The sequence below is a fragment of the Asterias amurensis genome, chromosome 16 (assembly GCF_032118995.1).
Source record: "Asterias amurensis chromosome 16, ASM3211899v1".
Lineage (NCBI taxonomy): Eukaryota > Metazoa > Echinodermata > Asteroidea > Forcipulatida > Asteriidae > Asterias > Asterias amurensis.
Genome location: NC_092663.1, coordinates 15,871,649 through 15,892,787, shown reverse-complemented (window position 1 = coordinate 15,892,787; position 21,139 = coordinate 15,871,649). Strand labels below are relative to the sequence as shown.

The 21,139-nt window shown below is 38.6% G+C and overlaps 1 protein-coding gene across 2 annotated transcripts in view; it reads right to left on the bottom strand.

The window, feature by feature from the left end:
• LOC139949053 (calcitonin gene-related peptide type 1 receptor-like) overlaps positions 1-21,139 on the bottom strand; it is a 127,061-nt gene that overhangs the window by 94,302 nt on the left and 11,620 nt on the right. Inside the window, exon 2 of one of the 2 annotated variants that reach the window (XM_071947453.1) lies at positions 7,905-8,136. The exons of the other annotated variant lie outside the window; for it this stretch is intronic. The gene's annotated coding sequence lies outside the window, so the exon portion shown is untranslated. The remainder of the gene's footprint in view (positions 1-7,904; positions 8,137-21,139) is intronic. 2 annotated transcript variants of the gene reach the window in all.

Below are 21,139 nucleotides of genomic sequence, written 5' to 3'. Positions count from 1 at the left end.
GGAAACCACAAAAAGCCACTTCAAGGTTAGCCGCTCAAAGTGTTTTACGCTAAAAAAGATATTACCCCTTTGTGGTGATGTCACGAGGGAGGGCAGGTTCAAGGTTTTGTACTATGTCCCTTGATAACGGCAAGCATAGTACTGGCAATGGAGGAACTGCGTGTTTTCACGGCTTGGTTTGTTCTCTTGAACCACAATTTGTAAAGAAATATCAGTGACCTGGTTCACGTGATCTTGATCGTTAGTAATTTCCCCTCTGTTATTCAGATACTTTCCGTTTCTTTGCAATGTCTTGGAGAATCTAGCGGCAATCTTACCATTTGCAATGGGGGGAAATGCGTGTGTTGACGGCTTGGTTTGTTCTCTTGAACCGCAATTTATAAAGAAATATCAGTCACCTACTTAACGAAGGAATTATCTTGAACTTCCGTCATTTTTTCGTAAGTCATTCAATCACTGTCAGTTCATCTTTTCTTTTTTTTTCAATATCTTGCAGAATCGTACACCAAGGCCCTTTTCGAAACCACGGCTTCGGCTTTGGATTCGGCTTCAGGCTCCGTCCTCTCGTCTGAAGCCCTGAGCACGTGCGCAAAGCACACGCAATGTTGTCAAAACAGCCAAGCTAGTCTGAGCTGAATCCAAAACCGAAGCTGTGATTTCGAAAAGGGCAATAATTTGGCATAATCTGACTATACGGCAGAGCGGAAAATGCACTGATTGGAGATTTTGGAAAGTTTCAAATAAAGAACTGACTCATGCGCTTCATATCTCTTGAGTATTGATCCATGATTCACTATAGACGCTGTCAATATTGTCAGCAACTTTACAAAGTTTAGAGTGTTATGGGTAGGTTCGAAACTTTAAACGGGATGAAAATGTTTTTCTGTTTTAACGTTTTGAGGAGAGCACATACTATGAACTTGAAATAGTACACAAGTTTTATTTTGGTATGTTGGTGTTGTTGTTGCTGATAATGCCATTGTTGTTGTTGTTGTTTCTGTTGGTGTTAAGTATGTGGTTGATGTTTTGAGCTATTTTTTGGTATTGGTGACGTTGTTGATAACTTCATTTTGTATTTTCTTTTAATGATCACATGGATTTATGGTATGAATTAAAGTGAAAAGGTTATTGATTATGACGGATAATAATCAAAATTCTTCTCAGTATTACATGTCCGAAAATTAAAGGAAGTGCAGATTGGTAATTACTCAAATTAATCATTATAATAAAACCTTTCTTGATTACGAGTAATGGGGAGAGGTTAATGGTATAAAACGTTGTGAGAAACAGCTCCCTCTGAAGTGACGTAGTTTATGAGAAAGAAGTAATTTTCGACGAATTGATTTCGAGACCTCAGATTTAGAATTTGAGGTCTCGAAATCAAGCATCTGAAAGCACACAACTTCGTGTGACAAGGGTGGTGTTTCTTTCATTAATATCTCGCAACTTCGACGACCGATTGAGCTTAAATTTTCACAGGTTTGTTATTTTATGCATACGTTGAGATACACCAACTGTGAAGACAAGTCTTTGACAGTTACCAATTGTGTCCAGGGTCTTTAAGTAGTCTGATCCCCCTTCCTCCAGCTACAGTGAATACATTTTTTGTTCTTTTGCAGACTTTGATCCTGATAGTGTTAGAAAGGTCCTTTTTAATTTTGTTGAGAATATCCGGGTGCTGCCATTGTGCCATTGAACTTTTTCCTGTAAAGTGGGTGACCTATTTATGATAAGCCTTTTAAACTCGCTGATGTTTGGTTCTATTAATACTTTTGGTTCTCGACCCATTTACTCGGACTGAGACAGCTCCTTCTGCAAAAAAGTCTTAGATTTAATTTATTTGGTTTCCTGAAAACAACACTTACAATTTATTGTCTGTCGACACAACCCGGGAACCAGCATACGTTTGGATTAACCCATAGCTCCAGGGGGTTCGGAGGGAAAAGGGAAACCATTTTCAAGAACTTACCCGCACTTTGGGAAATTTCAAATCCGTGGATTAACCCCGTGATGTGAACGGTGGACTTTTCAATAAATAACTTTTCTTGTTGCTCAAAATGGGTGCATTTTTACAACGAGAGGGACGCATGCACAACCGTATAATAACGGTCATGTTGGAGATACATGAAGTCACCCGTGAACTCGCCAATTATTTTTTTCTTTCATTTTCCGTTGCCTGAACCGTAATTTCCATTTCCTCTACCGTACATTTGTCAGTCTTTCAAGGACATACCTCATCACATAAAAAAAGGGCAACTGACATTTTCGTATATTTATATCTTCATCAAGAAAAAGCCATTTTGATATCCTCCCATCTAAATCATTGTAACCAAAGTGAGGCCGATCGGACACAATAGTCTGGTTCCATTTTTGTGCTATAAACATGAGTATGTTTTACTGTTAATGGATACAAAGAACACGACCAAGATGGCGGCAGTGTAAAAATTGACCTGATTTGATGAACTTTTGGAAGTAAAAACCGCGTTTAACCCCGAACGTCAATATTAAAACCAATCACTTGCTTGTATAACCCTTACTTCCTGTGTAGCTTTTCCTGTATGGCCTACGGTTACAACAAAATTGGCAACGAAATGGCGACATTGACTTTGAACCTTACAAACACCAACCCTAATATTATTTTAAAGAGTTGACAATGTAACACAATTTTTGGCCCTTTTGTGTATACCACTCAAAACACCTCTCACAAAGTTTGCTCAACAAAGCATTGTTTGCTATATTTATTTAGTTTGTGTACACGCTTCTGGTCACACATAAACATCGTGTTTTGTATGTTATTGTAAGCAAACAATAGACTCCGCTTGTCAAGGAATTTACAAAACCACAAGGGTCTGTCAGTCACAATAATTCAGAATCATATGCAACAGTGATTATCATAATTTTAAAGCTTATTAACGATCCGGTCTCTGCTTATCCGTCTCGCATTATTTGCTCATTAGTTAATGCATTCCAATAAATGTTTTACAATTAACAATATGTTTGTCAACAGCTGTTTTGTTGCTGTTGTTGTTGTTGTTGTTGTTGTTGCTTTGTTTTGTTTTTTTCTTTTTGAGGGGTTTTGTGCTTCCTCTCATCTACAGTTCATGGTTGCTGTTTAGCAGTCAAATATTCACCTCACAATATAATAATCGCAAAATATAAAGTGCACTCAACTTTAGCAGCAATATTCAATTCCCGTTAAAAGAAGTCAACCATCTTTGAAATTAAATAATGCATAACACAATTACTTGAATGATTTAAAGGAACTCGTTGCCTTGGATCGGTCGAGTTGGTCTTTGAAAAACGTTTGTAACCGTTTGTTATAAAATGCATATATTGGTAGAAAGATGTTGTAAAAGTAGAATACAATGATCCACACAAACATGCATCGAAATTGTACGGTTTTACTTTTACCTCGTCGACTGACACGTCGACTAACACGGTCGGCCATTTACGGGAGTCAAATTGACTCCCGTAAATGGCCGACCGTGTTGTAGTTTGCAAAGTAAAAGGAAAACCACGCAATTTCTAGACAAATTTGTGTGGATCATTGTATTCTACTTTTAAAACATCTTTCCAACCATATGCATTTTATAACAAACGGTGATCCATCTCAGCTGATGAGGACCTCCGTAGCTAACAAACTCACGACCTCATCCCAGTGATCCACAGATCTTAAGATTACTAATTAATCCTTAGAGACACACCTAGCTAACAATTTGTCATCCCTACCCCCATCTGTTATGAGAACTCCAGCCATAACATAGCTGCAATACATCACATCTTATTTGCATCTGCAAGACAAATGACTCGTGATTCTGTTGTCCGAGTTTCCTGACGTGATAAATGAGTTTCATTTGGTTTAGATCACAGAGCGCCACCCTAATGCCGCGGTAGTGGACAAACATATGCGGCATTAGACAAAGCTTTTAAGCTGAACCCTATCACCATTCTTGATCCTAAAGGGTAACAAAGTATAAAAGCTTTTAAGAAAACACGTTTAATTGATGACTTTCTCTACCAATAGGGAAATTATTACTGGGCAGCTGGCTGAAAATCATGTGGAGATTGTCGCAAAGTTTTGAAATAATTATTTTCTGAGCTGACCACACCATAAGATATCTTCTGTCGTATTGATTACAACAAATCCCGAGACTTGCCATATGTCAACATCTAAATAACCAATGCATAAATGTTAATAGTAGATGCGGAGTGTCCTGAAATATTCATGTAGGTTGAGTAAACAAGGTTTCAACACTACAGGCATGTTACATACATCGGTGAAGGCAATGAATACATGATTTGTCCTCAACCATTTCTCCGATAACTTCTCCATTCTATCAACACATTAACTAGGGTTAAAGTATTAAAGGGACGCGAACTTTCCCTTAACCCTTTTCTTGATACAATCATTCAACTTATTTTTATAAGATAAATCTGTGGTTGCGTGTAAATGGAACGACAGTTTTAAAAACATACCTGTATTATTAATACCTATATTATCAAAATTATCATTATTTAAACTTTGGGAATTTCCAATCCCAGAAGTCCAGATTTCAAATGAAGAGGCATGGACACCAATCGTCGAAGGGTGGGGGGGGGAGGGGTTGGCATGTGAGCATTGAGCGTAATCAAATACAAGGTGGCCTAGAATATGGGGGGGGAATCATTCATTGAATCAATTTTTGTTGTTGACACAAATCGAACAGTGTTTCAACGTGATCAATTTGTATTTTATTGTTGATTCCCATCTCATGGTTCGTTGGATAAATATTAACCCCTGGAATCACTGGTGCCCTTATTGATCGGGGCATTGTCCTTGGACTATTTCTCAGTAACTATTGTTCTCTATTTATCCCACCCTGAACGTTCACACTGAAGTTGATCAATATGAGTTCAAGCATTATTGTGATGTAACAAAATAGGAATCATATAATGGAACAATCTCGGAATCATATAATGGAACAATCTCGCCAGCGGTTTGAAATTAAGGGTATAATTGTAAATCATTTGTTTTTGGAGGAGTAATTCACTCCAAACTTGGATTCGTAAAAAAAAAAAACATTCAACTATTCCCCCACGTTCCCCAAATGGAAATTCTCATTTTGCCGATGGCTGGATGGATGGATGGATGGATAGATGGATGGAATCGTTTAAAATGTTTCCATAGAACATTACCATCAGTATCTCAAGTAATTAAAACGTATACGTATTGTGTGTTTTTGGATCTATAATTACATACTTTTTAAATTGGTTTACTCGTTGAAGCATGATGACATACATTTAGCATGGTCCATGCTTTTAACAATCACTGTAATTAAAAACGCTCTTAAAGCCTTTAATTCTGAGGTAAAATCATCAAATATTCTCCTCTATTCAATTTCGAGACTGACGGCATGAATGAAGCAATGTGTTACCATGGAAACAGAGGGGTTGTGTATTGTTGTTATCATTATGACCATAATTACTGAGGTAGTCGCGGTGTTTCACAAAGACTATTCTTGTGGGATTTTTACCAGCCGGTTTATGAATAAGTTGCCTTGTTATATTCTGCGCGTGCAATAAGAAACACTGGTAATCCGTGTACAAAAAAAAAGTTTGAGCAATTTATGGAGGCTCCAAAGTTAGTCTGATTACATTGAGCTATATTAGGCTTCGGCTTTGGCTCCGGCTTTACTTTGGCTCCGAGAGTCACTTCGGCACGTGCACTTTCGCTACAGGAATTCGAATAGCCGGACGGTCCTAGGGGAACCATTTAGGGGTCAGGCTGATCCGGAAAGTGTCTAAAAATAGGGTTTTAACTCTTTTAATTAGTCGGTTGACCAATTTTGGGGTCATTTTGACACCTATTCCGAGTCCTCCGAAACGGCTCAGGCCCCACGGGACCTTTATCCGAGTCAATTCCTTACCCTGAATTCTGACTTTGAAATTGAGGTTATAGTTCAACCTTTAAAAGTTACGTAACATCGCATATACATGTAAGCATCTTGTGGTGAACAGGAGTACGTCAACCTAAACAAGTTTCCATTCTATAATTACATGGATATATTATTATAATGGTAGTCTTACATGTCTCTTTACATGATTAATGTTTAGTTTATAAGTGTCACGGTTGTACTGTATTACACCTACAAGTTAATCTTGCTCTAGCACGCATAGCTTGTACGCGTGGAAATGTAGTCACAATTTAAAAATGTAGTACTTCACACGTGGTGTATGCATACGTGGTCATTTTGTTCAGTATTGTATACTATTACACTGCACTGGATTGTACACGTCAACTCCATCAACGTTGTTTGTACTGAAATTCTGGCTGAATTTCATAGATCTGTCACAACAGTCACTCTTGTCGTTACCCTTTGAAGTTTAGTTCGTGCAAAACGGAAAAATAACTTTGTGTGATTCGAACCCACGGCCCGAAATATTGTTGTTTTTATGGGGTGTTTTGGTGTCCGGTTATTTGTTTTGTTATTTGCTTGTGGAGGTGTTTGTTTGTTTGTTTGCAGGTTTTGGGGTGTTTTTTTTATGAAAAGGGCTAAATGAAGCATCGATCAATAGTAAAACCTTGTTCAATAATCATTGTATCGATATTCGATACCGCAACCTTTGAAAGGTTTCCCTATTGAGTATCTTTGATTCACACGTTAGAAAAAAAAGACGAAGATCACAAATTATTGCCAAAGTTCGATGTAAAATATATTTTAAAAATATATAAAAAAAGCTTGTCTTATTATTAAGGGGCACGACCGAGCATAATTACTTACACACAAGACGAAGATCACAAAGTATTTTCAAATTTTCGATGTGTCCAAAATAAAAAGTGAAAGAGAAAAAGCTCGTCAGATTATTAAAGGGGCATGACCGAGCATAATTACTTCCTTGATGGACACCATGAAAATGAAAATTGTTCTCTCCAAGGTCGTCAGAAATTAAAAGAGTCGGGATCTAATCAGTCATAGCCCCTGAGTTTGAAGCATTGTTCGACTAGAATTCCAATTGTTATGAAGAAATTCCTCGTGGACAAAACCCGCATTTTTCTTTTAATAATTTCTCCATTGAAAGAGCTTTCCATGTTGCCAAGGTAATTATTTTGGTGTCAGGTACCTTTGTTCAGAAAAGGTCACATTTCCCAATCAAAATATCTTAGTTTCTGTTTTGAACACTTTTTGCATAATGTTGATACACCGGATGTAATAAGGCAATGAGTCTATGACAGTCTAATGCACTACGTCAACCAGAGGAAAATTGTGTTATGAGTCCAATCTGGACTGCCAATTATAATATCAATAAGGAATATGCCAAAGTATACAGACTTTGTTATGATTAAGATTACACAGTTTAGCTTCAAACCAGACCAATAAACAGACTTTCGTCGTGTGGCCATCTTGATTTTACTCAATTCCAACTCATTGTAACCAAACTGAGGCTGAACGAACTAATAGTCTGGTGTCATGTTTGCGCACCGAATGTTGACATTCGTTGCTGTAATTGGAAACAGGGAAAATGACCAAGATTGTGACAGCATGATAAAGGTCTATGGGCAGTCAGTGGGGGTGACGTACTCGTATTCTTCCTCGCATTTAGGAACCCAGTTCGAATCCCGCTGGTGTACTATTGTATTGGGTTTCAGTCCTTCTGATCGTGTTGGTTTTCTCTGTATAGTTGCTGCAAAATGCAATGTCAATCGGGGGTTTCCCCGTTAAATTCCATAAAACATTTTCCGAAAACTCTGACAATGAAGGTACCACTCGAATCCTCGACCTGCTTCACCATACTGGGGTCACAACCAATGACTTACATAGACTCAGCTGTACTTTCAACAACAATAAAAGTTACACAGGCCCCCAATTACCTTTCCAAATCCTTCACATTACGTTACCAATGGGGGACCGTTTTGCATCACTTACCCAATTCTCTGTCGAGGCAGTCACAGTGGTTACACGTGGTTACTTAAAGTCACTTTTAACCCGTCATCTCCAACCGCTCAGACGAGCCCCACTCTATGTTTCACCCTCAGCTCAATTCAGATCTGAAACATCACCGATGCGTCCTCCGATTCTGATGACTGGATTTACGAGAAGTCCTTGCTGCTATTAGATTGCAACCAAACCACAACCTCGTACACTATCCCCTTCTTCCCTGCAGTGAAATAATGAGTAGAACTGTTCTATTACACGAGAAAATCCTTCTGCCACTGTCTCCCAGCGATTGAAAGAAAGAAAAAAAGATGCCGCCAAATATAAAGCGATGAGTGAGTAACAGCCGGTCATGTGGATTAACTTCCTATTCAGAAATATCTCACGGTACGTTGGAGAGCTTCAGTGATCATCAGAGTTCAAGTTCGACTGTGTACTGTGCGCGGCCCCTAGGCGATACAGATAATAGTTTGTACTTGCCAAGGACGAAGCTCTAATCATAGAGGTAGACTTGTCCAATAATGGGTCTTGTTACTACGTGGCAGTAATTGTACTCAAGCTGTGTGCTTTTTTAAAACTGTTTGCAAACAAAATATACCCCCGTAGGAAAAGAAACTCCAATTCGATAATTGCATTCTGGGTTACTTTAAAAATTGCGAGTTTTGCAAGCTCGTGTGTTCTATTACTACTTTCTGTTTTTTGTTTCATAAGGGTTTGACGACTACGTGTAGAGGAAATGTGCCATTACGTTTATGCGGGTTTACTGTCGCTTGCTTTAAAGGCACTAGACACCTTTGGTAATGTTGTCAAAGACCAATATGCTCACTTGGTGTATCCCAAGATTATGCATAAAATAACAAACCTGTGAAAAGTTTGACTCAAATGGTCATGGAAGTTGCAAGAGAATAATGGAAGAAAAGTCACCCTCGTTGCACAACTTTGTGTGCCTTTAGAGGCAGAATGTTGTATACTATCAACAGCTCTCCATTGCTCGTTTACCAAGTAAGTTTTCATGCTGACAATATTATTTTGAGTAATTATCAATAGTGTCCAGTGCCTTTAAAAAGAAAAACTGATCGCCGATGTGTTATTGTTTATAATTGATTGACCTTTAATCGCGAACGTCCAGCAGTATCATCAGACGGGTACGATCAGCTGTTCCATTAGCAATAATTGTTATCGAGTATAATTTGAATGAAAATGGCGTCGTCGTCGTCGAATGTGTGGGACGAGAAATGGCGTCGCTTGTAAAGGTCCCAAGGTTCACTTAGGCCAAAAAAACAAAATATCTGTTGATCGTTCCCTTCCTCGTACATTTTTGATGTCGCACTTCTTTTTTGTGAAAATGTTCTAGTAATCTTTTAAGAACTTGTAACTACATAAAGTAGGTGGTGACTTTAAACTGAAGAATTGGTGGCCAGTTCGGATTAAAATGCTTGGCGGCCACCTTTGAAAGAAACACAAAATGAGAAATAAAAAAAAGCCTTCTTCCTCCTCTTTTTGGAACAACCCGGACGACCAACTGTTATTTTGTTTACTTGGCCTCAGGGCTCTCAGGATAGGGGTCCCTAAATGGCGTCGCGTGTATAGGTCCCAGGGTTCACTTATGGTTCTCTGTGTAGGAGTCCCTAAAGGCCCCTGGACGGGGCTTCAGCCTCCCCATCAGACAGTACGTGGAAATCCTCGCAATAGGAAACTTTGGTCTCATGGGAATCTTACATTGATCAAATATAGACATAGTCTATTATCAACATGGAGAAAAGACTTTTCTGTAGGATATAAATAACCCACTGTGGTAGAAATGGGTTACTATACGGAAGGGTAAAGTGACCATCCTCGTCCACCCGAACCAAAATGCATCTTAGAAAGATGTCAACTTTGAATTTTTTTTTTTTTTTTATACATGATTTAAAATGGTTTATTCGGCAAAGGGCTATCGAAGCCAAACGTTAAATTGCGGTACTGAGTTGTTTAAAAAAAAATTTAAAAAAGTTACAAATACAAGAAAACAAGCAATTCATACGATTTATTTTTAAAGATGAATGTAACGGAAGTGCTCCAGGAAGTTTCAGACCACAACTGCCTCCAATTGGGGCTACCAAAATCTACATAGATGATAGCAAATGATATAATAAACAGAAGATGTTGATTAAGTTTAGTTCATAATTTCTGTCGTGTGTTTATTGTAGATTATTAACTGTATGATATTTCATAACATAGTATCCTATGTTGTGTATGTGCTTAGCTTTCACTCTGTTATTAACTAAGTGCATTGAGGAATCTGGGATTCATAGTGCATTTTATAAGCCTAAATGATCGGTATTAATATGAATAGTATTATAATGCTCGACATAAACAATGACGTGTCGCTGGTACAAAGCATAGACTTCCCTCGGTTACTGGCCAAGAATAAAGCGGACGTAAATGCGTTATGTACTTAATTGATTTATTTTACTTAGCAAAGTTTTCTGCATGCTTGATGATTGAAATCACGTTCTGTAGTATATATCCGTCCAAAACAATGTTGTGGAAATATTTCACAAAGTTTCAAAACTTTTTTTTTTTTTAAGATCATGTTTCGATGACTTTAGCAACCAGCCACATCAGACGTTTATCCCCCTAAGGGGTTAACTTGGAACAATTATACAAGATTAGCTTCAACTTGGACTTTCCAAACTGTCTGGCCACACTCTGCAGTGCGGTGAACTCCGGGTCTAAATAATGGGCGTGCATGCGTATACATTCCAGACGGAAGATAAAGTTACAGTAATTCGAATTCCTCGGATAATTGCGAAACAGATATTTTGTGTAAAATCAAATCACTTATGAATAATGTTTATTTTGTTCTGGGTTTATAGAGTCAGACATGGTCGTGTTACACCACATTGTTTTCTGGTCAATTGTATCCTCCAGAACTACCCCTAAGCTTGTAAAGAACTTTAAAGGCACTGAACACGTTTGGTAATTACTCAAAATATATATTAGCACACAAACTTATACTCGCGAACAAAATATTTGAATTTAAGAAAGGCTCCAGTCCTGAAGCCTTTCTCAGGCATCTGAAAGCACACAAATGTGTACTAAAATTTGTATTTTTTTTTTCATTATTCTCTTGCAACTTCGATGACTATTTTGAGTCCAAATTTTCACAGGTTTGTTATTTTATGCATGTTAGGGATACACCAAATGAGAATAATGATCTTTGATAATTGCCCAACGTGTCCAGTGCCTTCAACTTATTCATACTATGGTCACTTTTGTTGGTCACTAATGCGAAAATGCTCCATCTCGTCACCATCAGGTACTAAAAACGTCATTCATCAATCGTTTTCTGTTTCAAGTTCCACATACCGTAAAAGTTCGCTGATAGATCGTCAGCCATCGAGAAAGACTCTAATAGGCTCGAACCAAGACCCCATTAACCATTTTCCGAACTCATACACCATAGGTCCCTTTAGTACGTAGCAGTTTGCAAATTCTATTTTCCTGAAATATTATACCCTTACAAAAAGGTCGATTAGCTCTTCGCGGTATAAACCATTCAACGTAGGACCCCCATTTCATACCCTGGCTGTAATTGTCTTAGGATCCTATCTGCAATTAGGATTTCCCTCTGCTAAGAGCTCAAGTTACTAGACATCATGGATTGAGAAGTTCCTGTTGAGGTTTTTTTTCTGTTTGTTTGCAGTTCCATTTAGGAAGCGTGGCGGGCTCTGCATTTTGAATCGGTGGTCGATATTTGTGATGCACTGCAAATAGCACGAAGGACATTTCTGGGGCTTTCACCGTATTTTTTTATTTTTATTTTTGCGTACCATTTCTTTTTGTCTATTTGACAACGGTATGCAGCATGGTTAATAATACGCATTGTGTAGACGTTCCAGCACACTGATTACCGCATTGTGAAATATTTTGAAGTTTTCAAGAAACTTTTGCGTTTGTGTTTTTTGGGGTTTTTTTTTTTAACTACAACCAAAATTTATCTCGAGGCTTATATTGATAAAGGGATCGTTAAACCTAATCTTTACGGAATGCAACCAAATTGTATCAACTTCAAAATTTGCTTTAGAATAATACATAGGTTTAAAGGGAATGTACAAATTGCATCAACTTCAAAATTTGCTTTACAATAATACATAGGTTTAAAGGGAATGTTTACGTTTGGTAAACGCCCTTCAAATTAATGGCAATGACATATTTTGGTTACAAGCAGTTTTCAATAGGATAAAGCATTTTAAGAAACATTTCATTTGAAAGTAATTCACTTTTAAAATTAATAAACTTTCACATCATCATTTAACTTCATTGAGCAATTGGTACGAGTTAAAGGAACACGTTGCCTTGGATCGGACGAGTTGGTCAAAACAAAAGCGTTTGTAACCGTTTTTTATAAAATGCATATGGTTGGAAAGATGTTTTAAAAGTAGAATACAATGATCCACACAAGTTTGCCTCGAAATTGCGTGGTTTTCCTTCTACTGTGCGAACTAACATGGTCGGCCATTTATGGGAGTCAAAATTTTGACCCCCATAAATGGCCGACATGTTAGTCGACGAGGTAAAAGGAAAACCACGCAATTTCGAGGCATGTTTGTGTGGATCATTGTATTCTACTTTTACAACATCTTTCTACCCATATGCATTGTATAAAAAACGGTTACAAACGCTTTTCAAAGACCAACTCGACCGATCCAAGGCAACGTGTTCCTTTAATACTTATTTACCATTCAGGAACCCAACAGAACTTGTTGTCTTTTGTCCACGACTATATCATGGAACATTTTTAACCGTGCATCTGGAATTTTAGGGAAACCACGGAGGCCATGACCTCTGTTTCCCTGGTCATGGCCTTGGTGCCCCTTTAAAAGTTTCTCATAGCCTTTATGGTTAACCAATGGAAGTGCCCTTAGCAAGATGAAAATGGCCTTGCCCTCTCAAAAGTGAGATTCCATGCCTGCTCATTTAAACCTAATTCTAACTGTGCTTCTCCTTCAGGCCTGTAACTTCATGGAAACCACGGAGGTCAAGGCCTATGTTGCCCTGGTCTTGGCCTTAGTGCCCCTTTAAAAGTTTCTCATAGCCTTTATGATTAACCAATGGAAGCGCTCTTAGCAAAATGAAAATGGCCTTGCCCTCTCAGAAGTGAGATTCCATGCCTGCTCCTTTAACCCTTATTCTGATGGACAACTGAACACAATGAACATCTGTCTTGTCCTATGAATAAGCATTCTGTATTTGCACCGCATTATGAGGGACTCGTAAGAAGTGGGCCAGCTCCTGACCGCTTGAATCGTGACTTGTAAATTTAGTTTAAAGATCGATGTGAGAGGATGTTCGCGTATGGGTAATTCGTGTCCGAATTAGCGGTAATGAATACGGCTACGGCTGTTCCTAAGGGTGTTGCTAAGGATGTCCTATACTTGAATGCAAGATGACGCGGAAATCTAGCCGTAGCCGTGGCGTAGCCGCAGACTAAGACATAGCCTAAGTTCAAGTCAAGACCATGTTTAGAGGCTTTGTTTTTGTTTTGGAGGGTTTCCGGTTTCATCATCATACTGTAAAATAACCATAGGTTTTAATAATATAGTCATTGATTATTTGTAAATGTCACATAACATTAATCAAACTTAGCAATAACGTTATCTCTTTTGAATGAAACTTGCTGGATTTTCCTTCTTATTTTTGGGGGGAATAGGAGTTGGACCACCGCAGAGAGAAACTTTTACCTTAAAATAATAATCAAACCTGCAAGCTTCATTGGCCATTAACTAAACTACGCTATCAAAACGCGTAGTTGTTGTTTGCTATTAGTTGCTACATTGGACATACAACTTTTCAAAAATGGCCGACTCGAACCGGAGGCAGTGCCGGTCCGGGGTGTCATTAAGATTCCGAACTTCGCCATCGCATTCCTTAATTACACAGCAATGCAAGTCAGCTATTAAGCTCTAGTGGGGAATCGTCCTTTGTGGTATTTGTGTGCACGGGTACTTTATAATACGAAGATGAAAAGTCCTCCAAGGAAAGTAGGCAATGCAAACATGGACCCACTTTCATAAAGTTGTTAAGCAGAAAATTCTGATAAGCAAGAAATGATCGGGGTACCAGTAGTAACAAGGGTAACTGTTTGATATTCTGGTTGGTAACTTTTTTACCAATCCAAAGTTTGTTTGTGCTATGCAAATTCTTGTGCTAACAGGCTTTATGAATATGGGATTTTAGACATTGCATGGCGAGGTATCAATATACATTTGGTTTGTGGTAACACCATGTTTGTGTCTCCTTATTGCCAGGTAGATGTTGTTCTTTAGAGAACTGCATGTCTTGCTATAATACCGCGGAGTAGATTTTCGGGAGACTTCTCAGTACTGAAACAGAACTGTCCTACGTGTTACACTACCTGGGCGGAAGGTAGAAAATCATGGGCCCTGGTCTTTAACATCGTGCTAATAAGCTGCGAGACTGTTTTTATTCTCAGTCGGACGTTATGTTCAATCAGAGAGTGGCGTTTGCCTAAGCTGTGGCTGGTCGCTGCAACGATGATGTGTGTGCCGTAGCCGAAACCCTCAATTGGGTCACGATCTCTGATTGGTCACGCAGATTTTGTTACGCTTGAAAAACAGAATGGCCGTACAATATCCATGACGGTAGCACTGTCATCATAACTCTCCCGTCACTGTCACCCAAAAATACATCTAAATTTTAAAATGACTTACCCAGATGCCAAAATGTATGATGAAACTAATAGTCAAACCACCTTGTGTAGGCCTAATCAGTCTTGATTTGATTACAGTGTTGTCCATATTAATTATTTTTACAATTTGTCTTTTTTCTTAACCAATCAATGCGTGAAGTTGACATCTGAAAATGTGTAATGCTCATCTTCGATAAAACAACGGATGTAGGCCTATACTGAGTTTTAAAGGGGTCAGGTCGTCATGATCAAATCAGGCATAGGGCTGTATAAATTTAATGGGGACGTTGGGGGACGCTAGGTGGCAGCAGACTTACCAGTTACATCAAATATTCTCGATAATGTGCACATGCTCAAAACATTGTAAATAATGAAAAAATACCTTGGTAAGTCTGCTGCCACTTAGCGTTCCAAATTAACCCATTATAACCTATCGACCAGCTATACTGAAACGCTACAGTGACGCTGATGTAAAACGTGCAAAGAACAGCTAACGTCCAATCCTTTTGCCCCCTTTGATCCCAATGAGGGCACTATTCGACCCCAGTGCGGGCACTATTTGACCCCAGTGAGGGCACTATTCGACCCCAGTAAGGGCGCTTTTTTACCCAGTGAGGGCGCTTTTGAGCGTGTGCCGTCCACAGACATAGGTTTTATAATGTATGTGGTGCCGTCACATGCAAGGGGTCTTACGCATGAACCCCACACAGCCACTGGCTTGCTTTGGTCGGGGCGACAACATGACCTCTTTAAGGTAATTATTTGAGATTGACAAAAACACTTAGTTTACAAACAGAATGTTTCGGTATAAAGATAGTTCGTTTTCATTATAGTCACATTGGAATGTGCAACATTACAAATAATATGATGGATTGCATGCCTTTAATTGAATGTATTTTCAACATCCCATCTCCCTATCGTGAATAATTAAACTTCACACAGTGTCAGCTGGGGAATACAGATTCGACAGATTTAAAATCACTTTATAGAAAAACCTTTTAGGCGTAGATGAGAAAGACCTGTCAAACGAGTCAAAGTTTGAAATATCATTCATTCATACACGTGAGGGTTTGAATGAAACAAACACTTTATTGGCTTTAGTCATCGATAACCTATAATGATTAACATGCTCTGGGCTTTCTGAAGTCTTGGTGAGATGTGGGATTCGAACCGGAGCCAAGACGTAATGAAAGGTTTAGGGAAGAGAGTTCACTTATTCAATTAAATCTTATAGTCGTCTTATGCCAAAATCATAGAATTATAAAACTAACACGTGTCAATTATTATTTCAAAAGGTGGTCGCATTTTTGATATATTGCCGAAAATCTGCAGCTAATATTTATGTCCATGCAGGGAGAATAATCCTTGATAGGAACCCACAATATGAGAAGCGTTACTGCAGTACGCTTCTCACTTTCAAATGCTGTGACATAAACATTTTATAAAGTATAACACTTTATAAAGTTTTTACATATTAAACCACATTACTTCGAAGTGAATTGTTTCTCAAAGTGTTTTATACTGTGGAAAGCTGCTGTATCCTTCTAACCAATAGTTTGCATTGCCATTTATTTTAAGAGTGAGGACCAAACGCCGTCCCTTTAACGTCACACGACAGTTTTTTAAACCGTGTGGTTTACAACGAGGCAAAGCACACAGTCTTCCAATGCGAATTAACACTCAATGTCAATGCGAATTGACATTGTGGAACCATGTTTGAAGTATCAACAATTTCACGATTGTATTGCAACAGGAAAAAGAACCACTTCTGGCCATCAAACTGAATTAATGACTCAAGTGATCACAACAATGCGGACTTTTGAGGGTAAATTTACTGATTTTCTCTTTTAATTAATAAAGTAAAGACGAGTGTTTGTGGTGCACACATTGAAATCAAAACGTGTGGCGGATTGTGTTTATTTTGCAGTAAAACGTGTCACAATAAATCTAACAGCTGTATCTTTAAAGGCACTGGACACCTTTTGTAGTTGTCAAAAACAAGTAGTCTCACTTGGTGAATATCCCAACATATGCATAAAACAAAAAAAAATTGTGAAAATGCTGGCATAATTGGTCATCGAAGTTTTGCAAGAGAGTAAAGAAAGAAACATCAACCTTGTTGTACAAATTCGTGTGATTTCAGATGCCGAAAAAGGCTTCGGGAGGGCTGATATGAAGTACATAAAAAAATACCAACAGCTCTCTATTGCTCGTTACTAAGTAAATTTTGTTGCTAACAATTATTTTGAATAATTACCGAGTAGTGGCCAGTGCCTTTAAAGGAACGTTACAGAATTGGTAAGAAACAAAAATCGTGAAGATCACAGATTAACATCAAACTTACACGGTCTTATGACGCTAAAGTAGAAAACATCCCTTGAAATATTTATGTCTGAAATTTCATAATTGATGAGAGAAAAAATAATATAATTTCGCATTTTGGAGTCTATCGCTCAGGGAGCGTTTTATTCATTTTTGTTTTGGCATCGATGCAATGCAAAATTTGTAATCGGTTTTTTACTATTCTCTCGTGACCCAGATGGCCGATCGATCTCGAACTTCTACAGGTTTGTCAGTTTATGTATATGGTGGATTACCTGAAGTGCTTACACTGCCAGCAACTTTTTTGCTAGCAAAACCAATTCTGTAATGTTCCTTTAATGTTCACATCACCATATGAATCTGTCTGGTCACCCGATTGTACAGTTACTGGGAAATTTGTGTTGTTCTAAAAAAGAAAATAAGCCTTTTTGTTTCGAGACACGTTTCAAGTTGATGCTTGTCCTATATATCGACTTGAGAGTGTGTGCGCATCATTGATTGCGCACTCAGGTGAATGTAGTTGGGACCGCCCACGACTAACCAATACTCGTGCGTTATATTAACCTGTAACATGTTCCGCATGGGTGGAGATTTCATTGTAAAACCTGTCATATATCTCTACTAGTCACGTTCGCCTCTCGGCTATACGATCTGATTTTACCATTAAAAATACAAGATACATGTATTATGAACACTCAAACACATTTTAAAGTATGACTCCAAGTGTGAGTACTTTTCAGTCGCGTACCAAATACTGTTGAGTACTAAGGTGTACATGTAGTAGGCCCCTACTCGAGAACAGGTACCTTGGTCATCGAGTACGAGTACCAAGTATTGTACCCTGATATCCGAGTACCAAGTCCAGCAGCCGAGTAGCAAGTACTTAAAGTCAAGAACTGTCAATCAAGTACAACTGCTGAGTACTAAGGTTGCTAATAAGTAGTACTCGGGTGCGAGTACTTGGGCCATCTAGTCCATCTACCAAATACTGTTGGGTACTTAGGTGTGCATGTAGTACTCGAGAACAAGCACCTTGGTCATCGAGTACGATTACCAAGTATTCTGATATCCGAGTACCAAGTTCAACAGCCGAATAGCAAGTACTTGCAGTCAAGAACTGCCAATCGAGTACCAAACATGCTGAGTACCAAGGTTGCTAAACTCGAGCGAGTACTTGGGCCATCTAGTCCGAGTACCAAGTATTCTGATATCTGAGTACTGTGTCCAACAGCCGAGTTCCAAGTACTTGGATTTCCGAGTACTCGAGTACTTTATACAAAGAGTACTGCAAAAAGAGTTGTAAAACCATTTTTATTTGTGGCTATCCTCTAGGGTGACTGTTCTATGTTCCGATCCCCCTATGTTACGAAACCATCTCGTAATTTACATAGCAGGGTAGGGTTAGGGTTAGGAACAGCAAAACACACTAGGGGTGGCGGAACATAAGTTTGTAACCATCTTCTAGACGACAATATCACTTTGTTATGGATTCTTGAACATGAATACACCATAGACAACTTCAGTTTGACTTTGTCAGTGGGAAGGGAATTGGTGTCATGACCATTGACTTTAAATTGAAGCCTGAGTACTAACTTGTCCAATCGAGTATCGAATACATGACTTCGAGTGCAGATTATTTTTCAGTCGAGGATCGTATACACTTCAAGGGAGGGTGTTTCAGCTGAGTACGAATACCGAGTACAGCAACAAGGTACTCGATTAGTTTTCGAGTACGACCACCGAGTACTCTTCTTTAAAATAAAAATAATGCTTTTAAATCTACATAGCTATCTCTGTGTATTCATTTTCGGTATCTTATGGAGACCAAGGACGATAGAAAAGAGGAAAACAAAAGGACTCCATTTGGGGAATTCTTGTGACTGGGGTACTCCACAAGGAAATCTGTGTTCAAAGTCAAGAAACTGATATAAGCAGGGACAAAAGAATGCCCCACAAAGGTGCATTTTGGAATGGCACGCTTTCAGTGTACACTCCCACGCCTTTAACATTCCAAGTTGGGCCATCGCTCTACTTCGGCGACCTGTGTTGCACGTGAACCCCAACCTACATTCCTCCGCTAAGTACAGCTAATTTACCTTACATCAAATGGACAGGAAAAGTTCAAACTGACGACGTTAAGTCCAGGTATTTGCAGCATTCATCTACCGGAATGTATGAATCTCACGTTATGCTCACTTTATTAGACAGAACAATCAACTGACCTTTGACATTAAAATGTCCCTTCAAAATCTAAAGAGTAATTGTCCCGCCATTTTGTTATTCCATAGACTTCACATAAGTCCCTCAACCGTAATCACCCGTAATCTACACTTTAACATTCTAGAGAGACATCTCGTCTACTCTTAAGACCGTAACGCGATATCAATTCCAGAGTTTGAAGCTCTCGTGCTCGAACCGTTCACATTTCAAAATGAAAACATTCCTTGTTGTCCCTGGCGTAGCCTATCTTTGTTCGCCACTCGGAGCCGGGGTCGACCATATTTGACGGGAAGCTTTCAGGAGCTGGTCAAGGGCTCGCTCCAGAGGTCGGTAAACAATTTACTCTGTGTCTGATCAAAGAAACACGGACACTCTGACACGTCTGTCAACCTGTTTAGGGGAAATGGGTCACGCTAAACAATGAGAGGAGAATCCACTCGCTGACATGGTATCAAGATGAACAATATTATTTAAGCGATCATTGATAGAGCGTCAAGTATACAGTTATATGTAACAGTGTCATGCACTTGTGTCAAAACACCATCATAGAAAGATGTGTGTAGATATTTGAATGACAGAATCAAACATGTTTGTACACAGCTCTGTGTGATGCACGCTCTGGGGACCTTTCATTGAGAAAAGTGTAATTTTTAGACAATTATTGTTTTTAATATTCGCTAGTTTATGGAGACCGAGGGCAATTGGGAATTATTAGGACTGGGGTGCTCCATATTAGTGTTTTGTGTAGGCAAAATAGTGTGAGGATGTTTGTGCTAGGGAGAAAAGATAGAACAAATGATGTCTCCACAGAGATGTAAACAATAGATTGTGTGAGTGGATGTGTTGAAGTCCACAGAGTGTCTCACGGTCCCACACTCGGATCCCCATGTTTGAAATGCTTGCCCACACCATTATGATAAATGTTATGGTATGGTAGAAAATCAAAACTGTGCTCTTGCAACACATAGTTTTAAAGACACTGGACACTATAAGACCAGTCTTCTCACTTGGTGTACCTCAACATATGCATAAAATAACAAATCTGTGAAAATTTGAGCACATTTGGTTGTCGAAGTAGCGAGATAACTGTGAAAAAAAAAACCTTGTCACACGAAGTTATGTGCGTTTAGATGGTTGATTTCGAGACCTCAACTTCTAAATCTGAGGTCTCGAAATCAAATTCGTGGAAATAACTTCTTTCTTGAAAACTATGTCACTTCAGAGGAAGCCGTGTCTCACAATGTTTTATACCATCAACAGCTCCCCATTACTCCTTACCAAGTAAGGTCTTATGCTAATAATTATTTTGAGTAATTACCAATAGTGTCCAGTGTCTTTAAGCAGGAGAGACCACTATCTCTGTGTGCACCTCTCTCTGTTATGTTGTACGAAGCATGCCCCTAACCGTACTCCGAATATTTTTTTCTAAATAGGGATAATGTCAAAGACCTCTCATAATGTTTTCCAATAACAATAACAACATTTAAAGTCCCGTCTGTTTGTTTCCGTTTTTAGGTTAATGTGTTATAATCACTGCTAGCGATCGATCAGCCAATTTCAAAGGTTTGTCGATACGTTATTTATTTAAACATAGTTATATCGAATAAATTACACTCTAAAAATGATGTGCGTTTTGCTGTTGGATCAATAAAGATTTTCATCAATAACATGGTGGACAAGTAAACCATTCATTTATGTACAGATAATGTAGTTGTCCCATGCGAGCTGTCCCTTGTGTTAATGCAAGGTGGCATAACTAATACCATTACAGTACAATTTGCTTTTAAAAATACAATTCACTGATTCGGTGCGTGTTTGTGCATCAATAGGCCGTCACCCGAAGTAAGATCTTTGCGATTTTCTTTCAAGTTTTTTGTTTTCTTTCTTTTTTCCCCTTTATTTAACATTAGCGATCGAGGGCTGAAACTGAATTGACAAATGATAGTCAGTCCATAGTAAGCGCTAAGTGCTATAGGCTTTGTTACTGTGG